General features: G+C 43.3%; 1 protein-coding gene across 4 annotated transcripts in view; it reads left to right on the forward strand.

Annotated features, from left to right (window-relative positions):
* The first annotated feature begins 10,232 nt into the window (after positions 1-10,232).
* PLEKHG1 (pleckstrin homology and RhoGEF domain containing G1) overlaps positions 10,233-20,393 on the forward strand; it is a 136,248-nt gene continuing 126,087 nt past the window's right edge. Inside the window, exon 1 of one of the 4 annotated variants that reach the window (XM_086744981.1) lies at positions 10,233-10,286. The gene's annotated coding sequence lies outside the window, so the exon portion shown is untranslated. The other 3 variants (XM_086744983.1, XM_086744980.1, XM_086744984.1) reach the window with 3 other exon arrangements.

The following is a 20,393-nucleotide window of genomic DNA, read 5'->3' on the forward strand; positions in this document are numbered from 1 at the left end:
AAGGAAGGATGTGTGTAAGCACGCTCTCTCTGATTGCCCTTTTGAGAGTATGTTTTTGTGCTATTTTTTCTGTTTTGGAGTATCTTCCTAGGTGGAAAGGCCAGCCTTCCAGAAAGGGCTATGGGTCAGATCAGAAATGATGTTTTTTTCCTCCCTTTTCTTAGCCCATTTCTCTTCTGTCAGTACCTTCCTGCTGTAATACTTAAGTGTCTTCCTTCGTGCATTAAGTGTGTTCTACATGGGAAACCAGCTTGCAGTACAGTGGTTTCTATACTCAGTATTTTATCTTTGTAATATGTGGTGCTATATGTGTGCTAATATGCAAAAGAAACAAGACAGGTAATTTAAGATAAAATCTGAGGCCTTTTCTTTCTGGGGATGTTTATTCCATTTTCATGGATACTTCTGAAATTCTGTTCTGCTTCTATGCAACCAAAAGGAGGCTCTGGGGAGACCTTATAGCGGTCTTCCAGTACCTCAAGGGGGCCTACAAGAAAGATGGGGAGAGACTGTTCAGTAGACTCTGTTGTGACAGGACGAGGGGTAATGGTTTTAAAATAGAGGGAGGTAGATTTAAAATAGATATTAGGAAAATATTTTTTACACTGAGGGTGGTAGAACACTGGCACAGGTTGCCCAGAGAGGTGGTGGATAACCCATCCCTGGAAATGTTTAAGGCCAGGTTGGATGAGGCTCTGACCAACCTGATCTGGTTGGAGATGTCCCTGCTCCTTAGAGGGGCGTTCGACTAGATGGCCTTTGAAGGTCCCTTCCAACTCAAACCATTCTATGATTCTATGATTTGACCTAGAGCATCAATGAATGCAGTGACAGGATAATCATGATCAGTCCAAGATCCCCATAGAGAACTTAAAAAACAAGAAAGGTGGCAAAAGGGTAAGTTGTAGAGGGAGAGAGATTGCTCAAGATATTGCGTGTTGTGGGACAAACCTCTTCTTTTTTTTTGTCTAGTTATTAAATCTTTTTCCCCAGACGGGAACAACAGACTTTAACAAGCATTTGGCTTAATTTGTTTTGTGGAAGCATATAATAAGCCCACAGACTCAGTCTGTCAAAACACATAGTCCTGGGCCTAAAGGAAGGTGGCACAAAAGTGGGGGTTTTTAATGAAAAGAAAAAAAAGGTAGAAAAAAAGGGCTACTTTACATAGTTCAAGCGATTAAGGTAGAAAAGACAAATGTTCTGCCTCTAATGTAGAGCCATTCCTTTGCTTGTTAGCTACTATCAAATGGGACCTCATTCTGAGAAACATGCTGAAAAAGAGTTTCTTTGTCTGCCATGCACATCAGCTGTATGGTAGACAAAGAAAGATCTCTGTGACTCACTTGTTTTTATACAAAGAAGCAAATAACAGTGTCTGCATCTACAGGTATTGCTTTCCAGTGAATCAGTTTTATGTCATGCCAGTCCATAAGATTCAGAAAAATAATTGTGATATCTGTTGGCCATAACAACACGTTGTAGTTAAAATACTCCTTCACTCTGCAGGTAAAAAAAACTCCAAATTTACAGGTTTGCCAGCCTTGTTTAGCTTTTTTTCTTTCTTACATCATCCCTGGGATTCTCTGTTTTGCCCCTGCCTGTCCCTGCACTTTTGGACTTTTTCCTCTACCGGGATATCTCCTAACCTTATTAACACACACTCTTATTACGGGGAGCTCTGCACAGCAGTGTGCAACGCTGATGTGGTTGTCTTTTGGGAAGCACAGCTGCAAGGACCTTCCTCCAAGAATGGCAAACCAGGTATTTGTTAGGTATCAAAGCAAATTTAGCCTCCAGGCACAAGCACTCTTGCTTTTTTTTTGCCTAGATAAACTAAGAAGTCTTGTGCAACCTATAGCAGTGTCTTGTAGTTCAAAGGAAATCATAGAATCATAGAACAGTTAGGGTTGGAAGGGACCTCTAAAGGTCATGTAGTCCAACCACCCTGCAAGAAGCAGGGACATCTCCAACCAGATCAGGTTGCTCAGAGCCCCGTCCAGCCTGGCCTTGAACGTTTCCAGGGATGGGGCTTCCACCACCTCTCTGGGCAACCTGTGCCAGTGTTCCACCACCCTCATTGTGAATTTTTTTTCTTATATCCAGTCTGAATCTACCTCCTTCTGTTTTAAAACCATTACCCCTCATCCTATCACAACAGGCCCTGCTGAACAGTTTCTCCCCATCTTTCCTGTAGGCCCCCTTGCGGTACTGGAAGACCGCTATAAGGTCTCCCTGGAGCCTCCTCTTCTCCAGGCTGACCAGCCCCAGCTCTCTCAGCCTGTCCTCATAGGAGAAGTACTCCAGCCCTCTGATCATCTTCGTGGCCTCCTCTGAACTCTCTCCAAAAGAAAAGTGCAGCTGGAGGGGTGTTAGAGCTTTTTCCAGCAGCATTTGTGTCAATAAACTTTGTTTATAGCCTTGGCAAAGCTATCATAGGCTGAATTAGTCACAAAGCTATCTGCTCACCAGTAGAGGATTTTCACATTACAAACTTTCCCTATAAACCTCATGAGGTTTAAAATTAATTACTTCACTGCTAAAATCTATAGATTTTTTACAGACCCTAGAGCTTGGTTTTACTTTTTCTAGAACTGTGCAGAACCAAGGTAAGATCTTCTGGCTCCTAGGGCCTTCTCTCTTAGCTTTCTTCCAGATGCTGCTGTTCACTGTTCAGTCTGTACGGATGAGTCTGTGGTCCTTTGCTGGAAGGCAGCAGAAGTCAGTGGGGATCAGGAATATTGCCCCCTTTCAGCTTCTCTATCAGTATACTTCCCAGGGTGACTGCCTCTCTTGTTTAGCCAGTTGTGTGGTTATAATCCCATCAAATAATTGAACAGCAATGCAATTCCATGGCATAGTTTACAATTATGTCTAAATTACTATGTTAAATCTGTTTCAAATTTGTGGACCCCCCATGAAGTCAATCTAAGCCTACCAAAGTAAACCTCCTTTTCTCAGTTATCTTTCCAAGTCTCCTAAAAGTGGACTAGAGGTTGAAGTCCACTGATCTAGAAAGCAAGACCTCCTTTCCAGTTGAAATCTAAGCTACATTTACTCAAAGGTTCAGGACACACTCAACACCACTTAGACTGCAAATTCTCCAGTGTAGGGATCACCTTTTCGTTTTCTACAAGTGCTGCATTCAGTTCATTGGTCACTGTGCCTTGTGAGCATTATTCCAGTATAAATAACAAATGGCACTGTTATCTGAGGGCATTCAAAAATATCACTCTGTAAGTAAGTTTCTGATCAATGGATTTGGAATATTTGGAAATTATTACTATTAGTTCTTGCCCAGAACCAGGATATGCTTCATGATGGTTGCTAGACTAGAGGTACTGGGTAAACATTGTCATAGCTGACTGAATTTTTGTGGTTGCACCCTAACTTGCACAGCTTTCATCAGAGGAGATGCCAAGACTGAAAAAAACCACGGGAGTTTCATGGAGCACAATTACAATTGTTTATTCAGTTATTAGCCGGTCCTGAAATGACTCACAACACAGCTGCTTAGATTTACAGGCAGTTAACAGATGTGTTTGTTGGCTTTTTTTGTTCGGTCAAAGAGATGTAGTGGGACACTGTCCTGGGCCAGATGTATCACGAAGCTGAAGGCTTGAGGAAATGGAAGAGACTTTTGTCTCTTTCTTGCATCAGTTGCTTTCTGTGTGGCTTGGAAAACAAATATTCTGAAGGTGATTTCATCTGCCTTATCCTGAGATAGCACAGTAATCTAGTAACAGTATTCAGTGAAAGTTGGGAATCGTTGTCTCTGGGACACTCTGAAAACTCTGGGAGTCTCTGATCTGCTGTTTCCAAACACTCCAATTTTTTATGTGACTTTATTTGGTAACTGTTGCAACTCTGCAATAATAATACAGTGCGACTGCTGCTTGGCTGGTGAAATTCTTCTTTCAAAATATTGAAAATTGATACTCAGTTATGTCTCAGAATTATCAAGAACTTTTTCTGTTACATGAACATTCAAATTTCATACTTTTTTTTTTTATATAAACAATTGCTTTGTGACCAGAGATGGAATAACCAATATAGGCCGTGTCACATAAACAAGTATTTACAAGATGCTGCAATATATTGCCTTTTCTAAAGATGTTGTTTCTGGTTTTAATTTTGGGTTGTTCTCCTGTACTAGCCTTCTATGCTAACCTTCTACATTTTAAAAAGTGAATTAACATCACATATCATAACAAACCACTGACTGTAACACTTCAGGGTTTTGTTGTTGTTGTTTTCCTTTTTTTTTTCACATTCTTCTTCTATTTTTCTTCATTATTTCACTAGGGTCTCTCTTACCCACTCGACTCCCCTTTTCTGAGGTTGAGGTACTGCCTTTTTTCTCCCTTCTGTTTAAAGTACTTTGCATTTTTACTTTGCTGTAGATAACTACTAAAGAATCAAAAGCATCTATCCTTACTGTGGGTAGCAAGATCTGTAAAAACTGTAAGAGATTCTCTGTCTTTTTGTCAATGACAGGTCTTCATTTTAGGGCTTACTGGGTAGGTACTGAACGAGGTCAACACAAGTTCCCATTTAGGGGTTAACAGCCTTGATTGTTACAACCCCAGACAAAGCCTTGGGACTTCCTTTTCCACTGCCTTGTCTGCACTCATGTAGATATGTACAGAATGAAACCAGAGTAGATTTGTTAAATCTTTGTTCTGGCTTGATAGCATCTGATATATCGCCTTCCCCTGACCAGTCTGCAGTGGCTGAGCACGAGTTGTTCAGCGTAATTTAAACTTGCCTGAGGGCTATGATGAATTATGCCTGCTGCCCATGAACTGGCTGGCTTTTGCCACTCCTAGAATTTACTAAGTCTTTCCTCAAGACAGCTTTTTGCCATGCTAGTAGCTTAGGACAGTATGGGATGCAGCTTTGATGAGGATTGGGATTGGCTGAATGGTGGTACAGCAGTCATTGGATCGGTGATTGGGAACGCATGCTGCATCAGACAGCGATACAGCAAAGGAGATTACAGTCCTCTGCTAAGTCCCTCTTGCAAATCTGCCCCTCGCGATCCTCTCCGATCCATGGCCAGAGAACTGCCCTTACAAACCGCTTGCTCTGGGGTTGCTGCTCTCTGATGGCAGCAAACCAGACTAAATGCAAGGGAGTTGTGCTTGAGAGACGTACTCCAGGGACTGGTTGGTGATCTCAGTGCAATTAGCCAGAGACTGAATTTAGCTTATTGCCTAAAAAAAAAAAAGCATGGATATTGCTCATTACTCAGATGGTAGTTTAAAACAATTAGTCTGATTATCATGGAGCATTGTACTTTAAAATGCACAGCTGAGAGTAGAGAACCGCAAGATTTTCATGTAAGTAGTAAGTTCTTTTAATAATCTAGATGAGCCAGAAGAAACCAGTGATTAGATGTTGGAAGGAGTTTCCTTTAAGTTGCAGTGGATTCCTGTAATCAGATGAGCTCATCCGCCATCTGAGCAACCTGTATTAGCAGTGTTGAAAAGCAACTCTTAGCTGCTCCTTAAGGTGACTCTAATGTACTCTTTGTTGTGCTCTGAAGACCCCAGATTTGATCCTGCTTTTTTTTTTTTGTGCAGGCAGCAGCAAGAAAAAAAAAACAAACCTTTTAAAGGGCATGATCTTGCAGCCCCTAAATCAAACTTGCAAACCAAAGGCCTCCTTGTGACATGTCTTAATACTCTTTTTTTTTTTTTCTGAATAATCAATTTAAGCTAAAAAGAGGCAGCTGAGGTGTAAGAAGTAAGCACCTCCTGTGTGAGCAACTGAAGAGAGAAGAGGCAAAGGTTGGGATCCTGCTCCAGCTTTCTTGTGAGTGCTTTTGAGTGTGCTGTCAAGAGAAAAGGGGTAAGCATCCTGCATCTGGAGGGGCTGCCATGGTTCATCCTTACCTGGTGGCTTTGATATGAGGAGGATGGAACTAGTGGTGGCTTTCTTTCAGAGCAGGGTGACTGAAAGCTGTCCTCATCCACAAGGTTGGAATTAACTGCTCAGTTCTAGCCTTACAATCCAAAATGTTCCAAAAAAATTTTCATTGGGAAGAAGATAAGCCCTTGTAAAACTGAAATATCTTTGTTTGTTTGCAAGGGTGTAAATGCAAATGTTTTCAGGAATAAGCCAGCAGAAAAACTTTTTGGAGGAGAAAACTTTCTGGATGGGAAATGTAGGAGGCTGTTATCTACCACAATGCTTAAGAAAGCATAATGAAGAGGAGGTTGTGCTTAAGGACCAAGACTTGTAAGGAATTTGGGACCTGAGCTGACAACATAATTGTGACAGCTTTTGAATTTACCAGAAGTCTATTTTGTGAAAACTGCAGCTGGTCTGGGCGCTTTTTTTTTTTTATGAAATACAGTTGTATTTGTGGAGGATACAAGCAGTGCTGCTATGTGGAAAAGAAAGTGATCTCAAAGATGTTTACTTCTGTATGGCACCATTCTCAGACAAAGAAGGAATCAAACCCTCTCCCTAGAAAGATTCAGTTCAGTCAATTCCTTCTGTACAGTATCTCGTTCTTTTCTTATCTTGATAGTCCTCGTACTTGTAACTACTAACCTTCATAATCTTCCTCGCATTCTTTATGTGCAGTTTGTTTCTCAAGGCAAGTGGCATGCAAAGTCATCTTGTACTTAAAGTCTTCCTCTTAAACTTTGTAGTAAGATTGGGAGTAAGACATTTTGAACTTTGTGATTAAAAGTTTTAGCAGCTGTTGCTGTAAAGACTTAAATATGCTTTGAATTTTTTTTTCACACAGGTATCTCATCAACTTGGAGGTAATTGAATACCTAAGGGACCCAGGCATAAAGTAGGTATGATAGCACTTTATTTGATATTAATGATTTTACTGGAACATATAATTACTGGAATGGTTGTGTACTCCTTGGCATTAGTATACATGAAAGAGTAGGTTCTATTAGACAGAGGTATGGCTCTGAAAAACCCCACGCTTAATAATATTGCTTTGCAAAGCAAATGAATGTACCTGTGTCTGCCAATTGAATTGTATCGTGGGTGGAATAATTAATTTGGATGCTAAGCAAGGAGCACATTGCAGATTTTTAAAGAAAAAAAAAATCATTTAGGCTGACTGGGGAGTGCCCAGGTTAAGATTACATCCATTTTCCCTGCCTTACACCATTGTGCATGGCATGGATGCAGCTGCTTGCTTCTACGGATACCCTCCCTCCCCCAAACAAGTCTGGGATGTCTTTTTGTCTTTTAAGTGTGTGTAGACGATGTCTTCAGAAGTAGTAGTTGCAGGGACAGATTTTATTTTATTTTTTTTTTCCCCAGCTTCTAACTCAGAACAGAAAAACTTGTGCTTCTCTTCAGGTGAATGCTGCAATTCATCATCAGTCAGCAAAACTCAAAACTGAAGTGACACAGATTTCTGTACATGTAAAAGCATTGCTTACAGTTTTGTTGAGTTGCAGCCAAAATGAGAAAATCTTTAATATGATGACTGGTGCAATTCAGTCCTGGTGATGTAAAGAAATGTTATGATATTTGAGATCCTATGAGGATGGGCTGAGAGAGTTGGGGCTGCTCAGCCTGGAGAAGAGGAGGCTCAGGGGAGACCTTATAGTGGTCTTCCAGTACCTAAAGGAGGCCTACAGGAAAGATGAGGAAAATCTCTTTAGCAGGGCCTGTTGTGATAGGACAAGGGATAAGGGTTTTAAAATAGAGGGAGGTAGATTCAGGCTGGATATAAGGAAAATTTTTTTACAGTGAGGGTGGTGGAACACTGGCACAGGTTGCCCAGAGAGGTGGTGGATGCCCCATCCCTGGAAACACGTGGTGCTCTTGCCTGTGCCACAGGCCTTCTGGCGAATGGGAATTACCCAGGTGGAAGGTTCGCCAGCCTGCAGTTACCTTCTCACTCACAGCCTTTTACCAACAGTCACCTGGATTAACTTCAGAGATAACCGTTCCCACGTTTTATCCATGTCTCTAATTCCCCCAAAACTGGGTGGTTCTTCAGACACTGTTTTGTATTACAGTGTCATAAAGCCTGACCTTTAAACCTCTGTCATTCCTTCTGCAGCAATGATTGTACTCTATCAGTCAGCCGACATAAAACTGGAGGTATTTGGTCAGTCCACTGGAATGCTATTTTTAGCACAAGCAAACAGAAACCAGACTGGCTCATGATCACTCCTTTGGGGAGAGGGAGGTAGAAGGATGAAGAGAGAGAAAGGGACTTCTCTTGGAGATTTTTTCCTGTTAGTCACTGCACTGAGGAAAAACAAACTCCGTATGGAAGAGATCATGTAAGGTCTTTAAAACATATTTGCAGAGACTGTACAGTTTCATAAAGGAACTTGGAATACTCTGTGGTTTGGGGGGGTTTGTTCTTATATTTCCCACTTGGGGATGTGCGTGCATTTTCATTTGTCTTAGTTTGGCCCAAGTTAAACGCATCAACAAGCAGTTTGTTTTATTATCATCTTTGAGAGATCTATTCATAAAGGAAATACATTCCCCAATTCCCCCAATGGGAAGGAGTCACACATGCTTCTCTCCCAGTAGTTTCATAGAGAGGCTTTTGCTGCCCCTTTTTTTTTTTTTTTTTTAATTGGTGTACAAACAAAGGCCAAATTTTTGTCCTCAGCACAAGGCCAAGTGTAGTGTGCTGAGGCAAGGATGTGTGCGCTCAGTTGGACACTGACTTCAGACACAGAGCAGCTATGCAGCGCAGGAGGTCATGTCCAGTGGGCTGGGGTTACTGGAGCTACTATGCACATATGAAATTACTTGGCCTTTCCCTGTTTGCCCCGTCGATCGATGTTGTAGAGCCCCATCCCAGAATATTAACCTTGCAGTCCAGCCTTCCATGATCTGCCTTTCCTGTCTGATACGACAATGATGGTTAGCAAAGAAGGATGGGTGGAGTGGGACTCACCCCTTTGTGAGAACTGTGCTGTAATTCTGCAATGTGTGTAAGAATGGCTGTCATTAAAACACTTGAGGTTATGGTTTTTTTTTTTTCTTTAGTTGAGAAGCTCATATAGTCCCACTTAATAAATGCAAACCTTTGGGTTGAAAAGTGGCCAAAATTAATACATAGATGTGTTAATCTTTTAAAATTCAGCACTGGTCTGAAGCATAGTCAGTGTGTATGTTGGGAAAGAGCTCTGGGCTTTTGAATTAATGATACAGAAACAGACCCTGCCAGAATTGTGGTGCTTTTTCTCTCTTTAAGGATTCCACTGAGAACAGGTGAGATAAGGGCAAACACTGAAACTTCCTGCTTTTCTGAATTACTGCTGTAATTACTTGTTTTGACATCTTAAAATGATGAGCTATTCCAACCTCCCAAATTTCTTCACATTCCACGTGTTCTATATTAGCATGAGAAGGGGGAGAAACTACATTACAGAACAAAAGCAATAGAGCTTTACTGAATGCGAATTTCAGAACAAGGTTTTCCATGAAACCAAGGATTTTGTTATGGCTCAGAAGAAGGACCACTGAACTTCAGACTCACCTTTTCAAAGAAGATGGGCAGGCAGACTGCCAGGAGGCAGGTGTAGTCTCTAAAACCTCTTTGAATTTGCTTTTTGAGGGCTGTATTTCAGGGCGGACCTGCCCTCTTCGCATTCTGGCAGTGGGTACTCGCTCACAGAAGCTCTCACCATTTAGTACTGACGGGGAGGCTTAGAGCACTGAATGGAAAATCTGCGGTGGTAGAGAGCAGCCGGTGGGGACGGGAGGCGGTGCCCTGGCAGCAGAGGGAGGGGAACCCAGTGCTTGCTCCTCGCGGGAAAACAGTAGCTGGGTAGGGTTTTTAATCTCCTTTTCCTTTTTTTTTTTTCTTTTCCTTTTCCTTTTTTTTTTTCTTTTCCTTTTCCTTTTTTTTTCTTTTCCTTTTCCTTTTTTTTTTCTTTTCCTTTTCCTTTTTTTTCTTTTCCTTTTCCTTTTTTTTTTTTTTTTCCTCTCTTCTTCTTCCAGGGGCTGTAATCCGACTGCTCTCCTTGGCTCCGCTCCAGAGACAAGTCCGAATGGTTAATCTCTCTTTTCCCCCCTTTCTCAGCCTCCGGGGGAGGAGGAGGAGGGGACCGGAGTCAGCTGCAGCCCGGGGCCGGGCCGGGCCTCCCTGGGGAGGGGCTGAGGCAGCGGCTGGGCTGCGGGAGCTGCATGGAGGAGGGGAGTTGCACAGAGTCCCCTACCCGGACGGGAGGAGGAGGAAGTTTGGAGATTAAGCCGCTGCCCGGAGCCGGGGCGCACGGAGGGAGCCGGGGCGCGGCCGCTGCGAGGGGGACACCCGGTTCTGCTGCTGAGTGAGTGACGGAGGGGGTTGAGGTGGGATTAACCTCCCCGGCCCGCACCCCCGCCCCTGGGTTTTAAACGGGAGGAGGAGCGGGAGGCGAGGGCCGAAGACGGCGAGAGGCGGCGGCTGCCGGTGAGCGCGGGGGCTTTGTTCGCGCGGGGCGAGCGGGGGGCGGCGGTGAGAGGCACCCGGTGCCCCGCAACCACCCAGCCCAGAGAACGGGGTGGGGGGGCGTCTGCCGTGGGGCGGGGGTTTTGTGCCGACCCCGCCGCCCCTCTCCCCGCCCCGGGGGGGCTCCGGCTGCCGCTCGCCGTGCCGGTACCGGTGCAGGGCTTTGTGCCGGGGCGAGGGGCGGGCTCGGCTGAGCTGTGAAGGCTTCATCCCGTCTTTTTTTTTGGAGGAGGGAGCAGGCTTTTCTTTCAACGCATGGTAAAATTGCGCGGCGTTTAGGGTTTTGTGCAGATGGTTTAGCGAGCCTGTGTGTCTTCTAGAAAACTCCGTTCCAAAAACCCTTCAGTTCTTGGTGTTAAAGTAGCGTTAATTGGATTGTGATAAGCCTGGCCTGGAGAGGGTTAAAAATATGATTGATCCTGTCCTTGGGTCGCAGGAACGCGCATTCTGGGAAGGGAAGACGAGGGAGAGGCAGTGGGAGCAAAGCCACGTCCTGCCGGACCCTGGATGCGTTTCCCCATCACCTGCCCTTTGCCCTCTTCCCCTGCTTTGTGGGGTTAGTGTCCTGGTCCTCATCCCCCTTGTTGGACATGGAGCCCACCCTTGGGTTGCGGGTGATCAGACCTGGGCCGCTTGCTCCCTTCTTTCTCCACAACCCATGGTGCTCCAAGCATGAGGGAAAAGGACCCAAAACAAACCCAGCTGTACGTTCAACTGGCTTCCAACACAATCTCTCCTTAGTTGGCTAATTTTTCCTCTTTTAATCATTAATGGGCAGGCTCAGAAACAGCTGTGCCCTGGCTTTTTTTTCTTCTAATATCTGCTGGTACTTCAGCAGTTGAATAATGCTGCCTAGAGAACCTGATGACTTATAGGTGTTTTGAAAGCTGTGTAATAAGAGCCTACTAATAGTCTCCTTTTGCTACCGTTTCATTCTTGGAGGGAACAATCTTTGCTGCTGGAGAGCTGCGGTTCAAATTTCCACCAGCGTTTGTTGCCCGTGCCTCCAGCTAAATTTATAAAGGAATCCTGTTAGCTCGTACAAAGCTAAATCTGGCTGGGGCAGCTCCTGGCTGTGCAGTTCACTGCGGCTGGCAAGGCACAATATATAGCTTCCTTGAGAATTTTTTTTTTTTTTTTTTTTTTTTCCCTTGGTGTATGTGGCATGGAGTTGTCATGATTTTGGGAACTCTTTACCAGTGTGTGTGTGCTTTGAGATGAAAACATAAGAGTTATGCTAAGGTTAGGAGATGTATTAATAGGGCGCTTGTCTTGAAAATACGAGATGGCAGTTTGCGATCGGCCTCTTAATGAATATCGGTATTGTTCTCAGGTCTGTGCAGATGCTTAGCTGGTAAACTTTGACTCTCTGCTTCTCCTCTCCGTTTCTCATTTGGCAAACTAGAAATGATGCCGAGTGCTCCACTAAAAGGTTCGGTCTGAAATGTGTTCCTTTATGGGAACGCCGGCTTTTGCTCACAGACCTAGGGAGCCCTAGGTAAACAACGTCGACCTGTGGCCGTACGACTGGGTGCATCCCTGCAAAGGCACATTAGGATTCTAACGCTAGGTGTTGATGTGTCATTTCTCTTGTTGTTTTACTTATGATTTTCAAAACAAAAAAAAAGGAGAGAAAAAATAGGTGTGTAGGTGTGTAGTCAAATCGGTTTGTAATTTATAGCCTTGCTTATAACATCTTGCAAAGACAGTATAAACGTGATTTTTAAGCGAGGGTAGGTGTTAAGAATGCACAGCTTGGAAAGGAAATCTTCAAGTAGTGAACTTAGTTTGTTGGCAGCTCTCACGCTTTTGGGACATCTGCAAATGTGTTCTCCCTCTTCCGCGGGCAGGATGTGAGAATACAAGTTAACTGCCCAAAGGCATCCTCCGAGCCTGGAGAGGCTGATTGCCAGGCCTTGGTATACACTGTGCCCAGCAGAAAAGTTTGGGGCTAAGCAATGGGGCTCTTGGCACCTTCCTGTGCGGTGTGGAGTTTTTATGGGGTGTTTTTGTTTGACTTGGGTTTTTTTTGGTGGGTTTTTAAATGGGATTGTGTTTGGGTTTTGTTTGTTTTTGTTTTATTTTAAACCTTTGTTGTAACCTAAAAGGTTAAAGCTAGAAGGGAGGCACAAATATCTGCCTACTTGTTCAATAAGTAATTTAGGCACGTCATGAGTTTGTGGTACTTTGTGCCACCGTTATCTGTATAGGTTGGTATGGCTGAACCTTTCACTGATGGAATTTTTCATGTGGCACCAGTATTAGTATTTTTTTGCTAAGTTATTTGGACCAGTATCCGTGTTTGAAAGATAACTCGTGCATTTGTTTGGATTGCCATATACCTGTTGTCCTCTGCATTTCCTACGCTTTAATTTCTTGGCTGTAATTCAGAAAAGGCTTTTTAAGCCCTGCTAACTAGATAGGGTTATAGCAACTGATGAAGGTGCATACTTGAAGTAGTGCTTTATTATCTTTGAATGCAAACTCTGCAGCGCAAAACTGGTCTGTTTTCTGTAACCATATAATGCTAACAGAACTGTAATTGTGATAGCAGCTTCTGTCACTTTACCTTACTGAAAAGATTATTGGTAACAGGGATAGCCAAAGCTCTGTGGTAGCATCACCTGTACCACTCGTGAGCTCTGGTGAGTACTTTTGAGATCCACCCAAAGACTGGGCTGACAAGAACACAGCTACAAAGTCTGCTGTCAGTAATTTTGAAGAATACTTCCACAGATACTGCTATTTAAAAAAGTTTTTGTACAGAAGCGTCATCTCTAAAATTTAACTGTGCCCCTTGTATTTAAAAAAGAGTGACCCCAAACGAGTACTATTCCTAGGGAAGGATACTGCGAAATAAGTGAACTCACAACGGACAGGTTTTTTTGGCTTTCTCTCTTAACTGTTTTAATAAAGAAGTCCTAAATAACAATCTTTTAACAGTTATTTAGCATGCTTATGGAAGTATGCCAAGGACTCATTCAACTGTTGATTTTTATTTACTTACTGGTTTGTTTCCCTCGTGCTTGGTTGCCACTCCAGCAGTTGCTGGGCACCACTAAGTCTCTCCCCAGCCAGGCCAGAGCTGCAATTCTTGGCCTTCAGAGCACGGGGCGGTGAAGAGGAGAGGTGCCACGTTGCTGGGCGGCAGCTGGAGCTGATGCTCAGCATGGCCCTGTCGTGTACCCCAGATCCATGGGGTCAGATGTACTGGGTCAGGAAATAATTGAAACATCCAGTCTGATGACAAAAGGGAGCCATTTGCAGGACTCTGAGAAGCATTTCTCAGACGAGACATCTATAAAGCTGTGGCAGTTATAAGTTAGTACAAAGGAATTAATCTGATGTACGTTCCCTTTTGTATTCGGTCATGTGTTGAGAAAGATGATTGCTGTGTAAAAGAACACGTTTTATTGACACGCTAAATTAGTTATGACTCCAAGTTACTTTGCTATAAATTTCTTAGAGGCCAAGTGTAGTATACAGATATTTAGCTAGAATATACAATAGAATAATGGCATATGAAAAATGCAAGTTAGTAATGTAATGTCTACTGAAGACATTTGGAGTAGTTGTGATTGTATATGACGATCCTCTTACAATGAGCTAGAATTTTTGCTTGTGGAGACAATGAAGATGTCTGACTACTAGTTACTTTAAACAGCATTTTGCTTTTGTAATGTTAAGAGAGGGGGGAAAATAAAAGAATTATTGCAGCCCTCAGCAAAGTCTGGAGTGGGAGAAAGACTTGCAGAGGTGTTGCTGAATGGTTGTTTTTGAGGACCTGCATTACTGTGGTTACACAGAAAGAGTTTTAGTTTGTAGGACTGGTAATGAGGAAAAAAAAAGTGGAATAAAGCATCATTCTTGTAAACTGAAAATGCAGAGGAAATGGAAACTATACTTCCGCCCTCCCCTTTTAAAGATGCTTTTCAACGCATTTCTAATAGCTGCTCATTTAGTAGTTGATTAAGCCTCTCATTCTGGGAGACTAACCCAAACCACCTGAAGAGTTGTGCTGCATCACCAATCCCAAACGGTGTCCTCCCCAATCCAATCATGGCTCAGACTTCCCATACTTGTGTGTTTGGTTTATTAGCCATTAATCTTGTAACATTTTTCAGTTCCTTGTGGTTTTTAAGCCCATTAAAGTAATATTTTCCAGTACTTTTGTTGTAACTGTAATGCACAGGAACTTCTTTTTTTGAAAGAAAAGCTAAGATTCCCATGAGATGTCGTGGCTCCAAGACTTGGGGCTTTAGAAAAACATTACACATCAGAGCGAGCGGGTGGAACCACAAAACTGGGGGGGGAAACAGGAGCAGAGCAAGTGAAGAGGTAAAGTCAGTCTTAGGCACGTCACCAGCATAGTAAGAATGCAAGAGATGAACGTGAACGGGTTAAAAAATGACTTAAAGTTTGAAAAAAGCCTGTTCGTGTGAATTCAATTTCCAAAGGAGTGTGCGTGTGACAAACCATCTCATAGTGTCAAAAGTTTTTCGGGTCACTTTTAGGATATAAAGAACTTTTTTAGTTGTTGTATCAAATAGGTCTGTCTAGTGTGATTCCCCAGAAGTCGAGTTTATATGAACTTGGCCTAAAATAGGCTTAGCTGCGAATTTGGTTACAAGTGCAGGAAAAGAAAGGGGCCTAGTCAGGGTGGACTGAGGAAGGAAATAGAGGGAGAAGCTACTGACACTTATTGAGGAGGCCTGAAAGAAACAGCTGTCCAAGCAAAGTTACACGCTGCTTAAAACCACTGTCAGCTCCTGACTGGGGTGCCTTCTGAAGAACCTGAGCATGGGGGTGGTTGCTGCCTGCGTTCCCGCTAATCCTGATGCGGAGCACTGCTGTGAAAATACAAAGCAAGGTGTTGGTTTAAAAATTTCTCTAGAAGAGAGATGGTGCATATGACTTGTTCTCTTCCTTCCTGGGCATACGCTCCACTAGTCCTGCTTCCTAGTCCTCTACTGGAGCATGGGTGGTTATAGAATCACAAAATAGTTAGAGTTGAAAGGGACTTTTAAAGGCCATCCAGTCCAACCCCCTTGCAAGGAGCAGGGGCATCTCCAGCTGGATCAGGTTGCTCGGAGCCCCATCCAACCTGGCCTTGAATGCTAGTGGAAGTGTGTGTTTTAGAAGTGTAGTGAACAGGTATAGCTTGGGCTGGCAGCCGTTTCCCGTGCAAACCTGTGACTGAAGCAATGCTAATTATCTTTAAATCCTATAAGTCTTGCTTGTCTGCTCTGTCATTGAGTTTCAGACTGCAACTGGTGCCAAGCCTCTTCCCGTAAGCATGCGTTCTGTAGAAACTTGCATGGGAGCCCTGCCCAGATGTTTAAAAGCTAACTTAATGAATGTTGACATTGAAGTATTTGAACATTCTCCATTCAGATGTTTCAGGATGATGCCCCAGGCGTTGGTATCATGCAGCTAATGTTTTCTGCTGATAGGATGCACACGTCCTCTCACTGGAAGTACTGAGCAGAGGTAAAAAGGGTGCCACGGGAGCAGTGATTGAATCACCTGCTCAGTTGCTTACTCAGAGCAAACCTTGATACCTAGGTCAGGAAAGAGACAACTTGTTTGGATCACCCTGAGGAGCACTGTCAGGGACAGCGTTAACAGCCAGCTTCCTTTCACGGTCATGGTTGACATCTTTCCACACTGTCATCTGGGTGTGGGCTTCAAGGTCAGCTTCTGCCTTTAATCATGCCACATGAGTAGTCTCTGTCTCCTAGATTTAGCGCATAGGCTCTAGTGCTTGTACTTTCTCCCATGCTTCTGCTTGTGTTGGGTGGAGTTATCTGTAAACACAGGCAAGTTTTCCTCACTAACCTCCTGTAAACCTCCTATAAACATTTTACCACTGTTTACCCTCCTGCATGTCCCCTAAGATTAGATACAGTGTGTGCTGCAGCTTTGTTGTGATTTCTGCATACCAGTATCCACTTGTTGTTTTTCTTTTTTTTTTTTTTTGTATTTGTGTTTCCTGTCCCAGGGAGTCCAGGTTCATAAGGTTCATAGTTGAGATCCCAATACATTTCAGAAATACAGTGGCAGAGCTGCTTGCTTTCTGCTGCTGCCGCTGACCTGTGGTACTCCAATCTGAATCATAGAATAGAATTATAGAATCATTATAGTTGGAAAAGATCTCTAAGGTCATCAAGTCCAACTGTCAATGCAACACCACCATAGCTCCTAAACCATGTCCCGAAGTGCCGCATCTGCATGATTTTTGAACACGTCCAGGGATGGTGACTCCACCGCTTCCCTGGGCAGCCTGTTCCAATGCTTGACCGCTCTGATAAAGTAACATCATACTTTGTGTTGTTGATAACTGATACGAAAGAAAAATTCTAGTTCCTTCTTTGTAAAGAATGTTGAAAACAGACGGTTGAAATGAAGATCTACTTATTATGGAAGTCTGTAATCTTCTTTATCTCTTTAGTATGCACGAAACTTTCCACTTGCTGCATAAACTGCAAGCAAGTTAGTATCAGGCAGAAACATCGTTTTGGCTTGTAAGCAGATTTGGTGCTGCTGAGATTAGCATGCTTTACACTCAAGTGTTTGTGCAGCTTTGTCACTGTTTACTTTCTGATTCCTTCTCATTATCCTGAAAACATACCTCGTGCTGTTGCTCAGAGAGCTGTCATACCTTAGCGTCTGAGTGATGCCCATCATAGACTTCGGCCCGTTGCAGCAACACTGATTTCTCTGAAGAATCAGCAGTCTTCCCCTATTTGAATGATAGACAACGATGTATTTAACAATGAATCATTATTGAATTTGGAGAGACAGCTTGTCTTTCCTCATATGCTACCAGCATATGAAGTTTGTAATCTCTCCTTTCCGTCCGTCTTCTCTGATAATTGTCAGTTTCTCATGTTAGATGAGTCTGAAGTCATAAATCTCTGGTTTAATCTATCTTGGTCATTTTGTGCTCCTGCTGCCTGAGGAGGTGGCTGTCTCTGTCCTGCAGGCAGACAGGCTAACTTGCCACACTCCTCACTGGACGCAGCCTTTTACAGTCCTTGCCTTATCAGGTTGGTTGTGCTGTGAAGTCTCTTCTGTCTTGTGGTACGAGGCTCTCGTCTCTAGTATGTCCTTCTACTGAGCTTGAACTCATTTAACCTTGCGTGTTTTTTCCAGATTTCCAGGGAAAAGCCATTAACTTCTCTGCTGAACCTCTACCTGCAGCACCCAGTGTCAGGCACAGCATTAGGGCTTTTGGCAAGCCATTACAATTTTGTGATCTGTTATTAAGTGAAAGATAGTAAGTAATTCCTGAGGGCATCAATAACCATTTAATCTCCAAGGTTTCTTTCTGATTTATAGGGCAGTATCTTGGTGTGCTGCTGTTCCTCCATTACTTTAGATGAGATTGTTCCTGAGCTGGTATCAGAGATGTCTGTAAGCTAGGAGAGTCAGTGCTAGCAAAGTTTTTCTGTGGAAAAAGAACTAGGCTTTCTGCAGACCTTCCTTTCAGGAATCACTTTCCTCTTTCATAAAGTCCGCCAGTGGGGAAATGTAGAATACATCAAGGAAACCCCATATTTCTTTTTGTGTGAGGACAGAGTGGTTTGCTAAGGCGTGAGCTGGGCTGAGCAGCGTTTAGAGCTGATCTCCTGCATGGTGACGCAGCATGGTGATCTCCATTACTGCACCTTGCACTTTGCCTCTTTATCTGCAGTGTCACTCTCTTCCCGTAGCGTGGCTTGCTACCAACACAGGCATGTGTCTTTGGTCATGGCTGTACGTTCTGACATCATCCCTCAAGTTCTTCAGTCTCTCAGCTGAGTCATCCTGCTGCTCCCATGCACGGTGTAGATCCAAAAGAAACCACATTCGAGTGGTTCTTCCTGCAACTCTGCAGCAGAGGGGCCTGCCGATAAACTACCCCTGTTGTCAAACACACCCAACGAATTCGGCTCTTGCACCCCTCAGGCCCCTCCGAAGCAGATTGTTCATCCAAAGCACAGCATAGGCACTGATTCGGATTCCCACTGGGTCAAAGCAAAGCAGAATAGGCTTTTTTTCTTCTGTCCTTTGTGGGTGAAACTTTGACATGAGGGAACCTATGATATGCACAGTTGAGGTATGGAGGAGAAGGGATTTCTTCTACATGCCACTGAGTCCTGTTGGGATAGGATAGGAGCTGTGTCTGCTTTTCAAGGAAGAATTCTGGAAAAACAAACCCACAGCTATTTGGTTTGCTGGCTTCAGAAGAAAAGCTGGTCGTCAACATTTGTAATTGAAGATCTATTGCTTTCTAGTCTCTTTAATTCCTAGGGGACACTCTTTCCATTCATACCTGGCAGATTCATCTGCCTACCCTGGCTGTGTGCATCACGCAGCTATTCAAGCATCCAGAGGGGTATGGGTGCCGGGGCCATCGGAATGCCTCTTCATTGCCGCTGTCTTGTAGTGGTGAGGAGTCTGCCCGCTGTATGGTTCCTTCTTTCCTTTTGCTCTTCTTTAAATCAATGCCTCTGCTGCGTGCAAAGTTCTTTATGTTTTTAATAGAGGATCAGTGACGCCTATCTTCTTACAATTTCAGAAAAATGTACTGGGTTGATTTCTCTTATTTGTTAGTTATAAGTGTTGAGTCATGTCAGGAGGTGATTAATTCTGGTACCTAGGTCAGAGTTACTTGTCTATGCCCATACTTGCCCAACGCTGACTTCTTTTCTGGGGACATCTTGAGGTCATACCAGGGATGGTCTGGAGGAGTTCTGGCAAAGGTTCGCTCTTAGCAGTTGACCTTCTCATACAACTCGGCTCTTGTGTTGTTCACTGTTGTGAATGGGCAGAGTGAAGGAAACTTTAGGAATGCTGCATGTACTTAGCCTGTGAAATTAGTTTAATGTGCATGGGAAAATGCTCAGCTGATTGCATGTGGAATAAGTCCATTTCCTTGGGACTCAGCACGTCTTCTGTCTTTTCATCACAGTTACATCATGCAATGAGAAGGTGCTACAGTATTTGACCTTGCCTTGGTGCAGTAATAGGCACGCTGCTTTCCTTGGCTGGAAAAGTTGGGCTTTAGGTACTGGCACATAACTCAGTAAAGATCATGTAAAATAAATTCTTACTTTAGTTCTCTTCACTGGTGATTAAACCTGTCCAGTGGTTTGCCGTCTAACACATTGAACTTCTATGAAGAATTTTATTCTTGGCTTTTCTTAGAGGATCAGTGTGTGGAATTGTTTGGCAAGAGTATTTATTTTAAAGTACTACAGTATAGGCTGACACCATTTTATTATGTCTAATACACAATATGATCCAAGTTGTAAGGGTGGAGCTGTCTGGATGTGAGATGTGATTTAATATGGTTGGGGACCAGATAAAAGCAGGGGTGACAATGAACAGAATGAATGTCTTGATATCCTACTTGCAATTTAAGCAGATTCCCCCTTGTAAGTTTGTGGAACACAGTTCTGTGTAGTTGGGTGGCTTTGGCTTATTTTGGTTTCTTCCCGTAGCAGAAACAGAGTAGGGAAATGCTTAAAAAACAGAGATTATGAAACTCAAACCCATGGTTTGAGGAAACCAGTTTATTGGAGTAAAGTGATAATGTTAGCCTTTCCCTGAGCATCTCAGTCCCAGATCATTAGTGTGCAGCATGGAAGGGTTGTGTCACTTACACTTTTTAGGAAAACTGAGGTGAAGATGATCTCAAAGACTTCTAAAAGAATAACATAAAGCACCCATCCTCTTAATGAAAATTGTGTTGGTTGCCTCCCATGCAGAGTATACCCAGAAAGAGAACCTTGATTTTACTGAGTTTTGAAAGGTAGTTTTCAAGTTTCTGGGCTTTTCATTTACCATTACTGTGAAATATCTGGGTGCCGGAATGTTTTTCACAGCACAGCCAGTCGTCATGGTTCAAGTTAATTTAAATATCGGAATGTAGGTTTCTTTAGGGTTTTTGCTTCTTAAA

This window comes from Chlamydotis macqueenii, chromosome 3, assembly GCF_036417535.1.
Source record: "Chlamydotis macqueenii isolate bChlMac1 chromosome 3, bChlMac1.mat, whole genome shotgun sequence".
Classification (NCBI taxonomy): Eukaryota; Metazoa; Chordata; class Aves; order Otidiformes; family Otididae; genus Chlamydotis; species Chlamydotis macqueenii.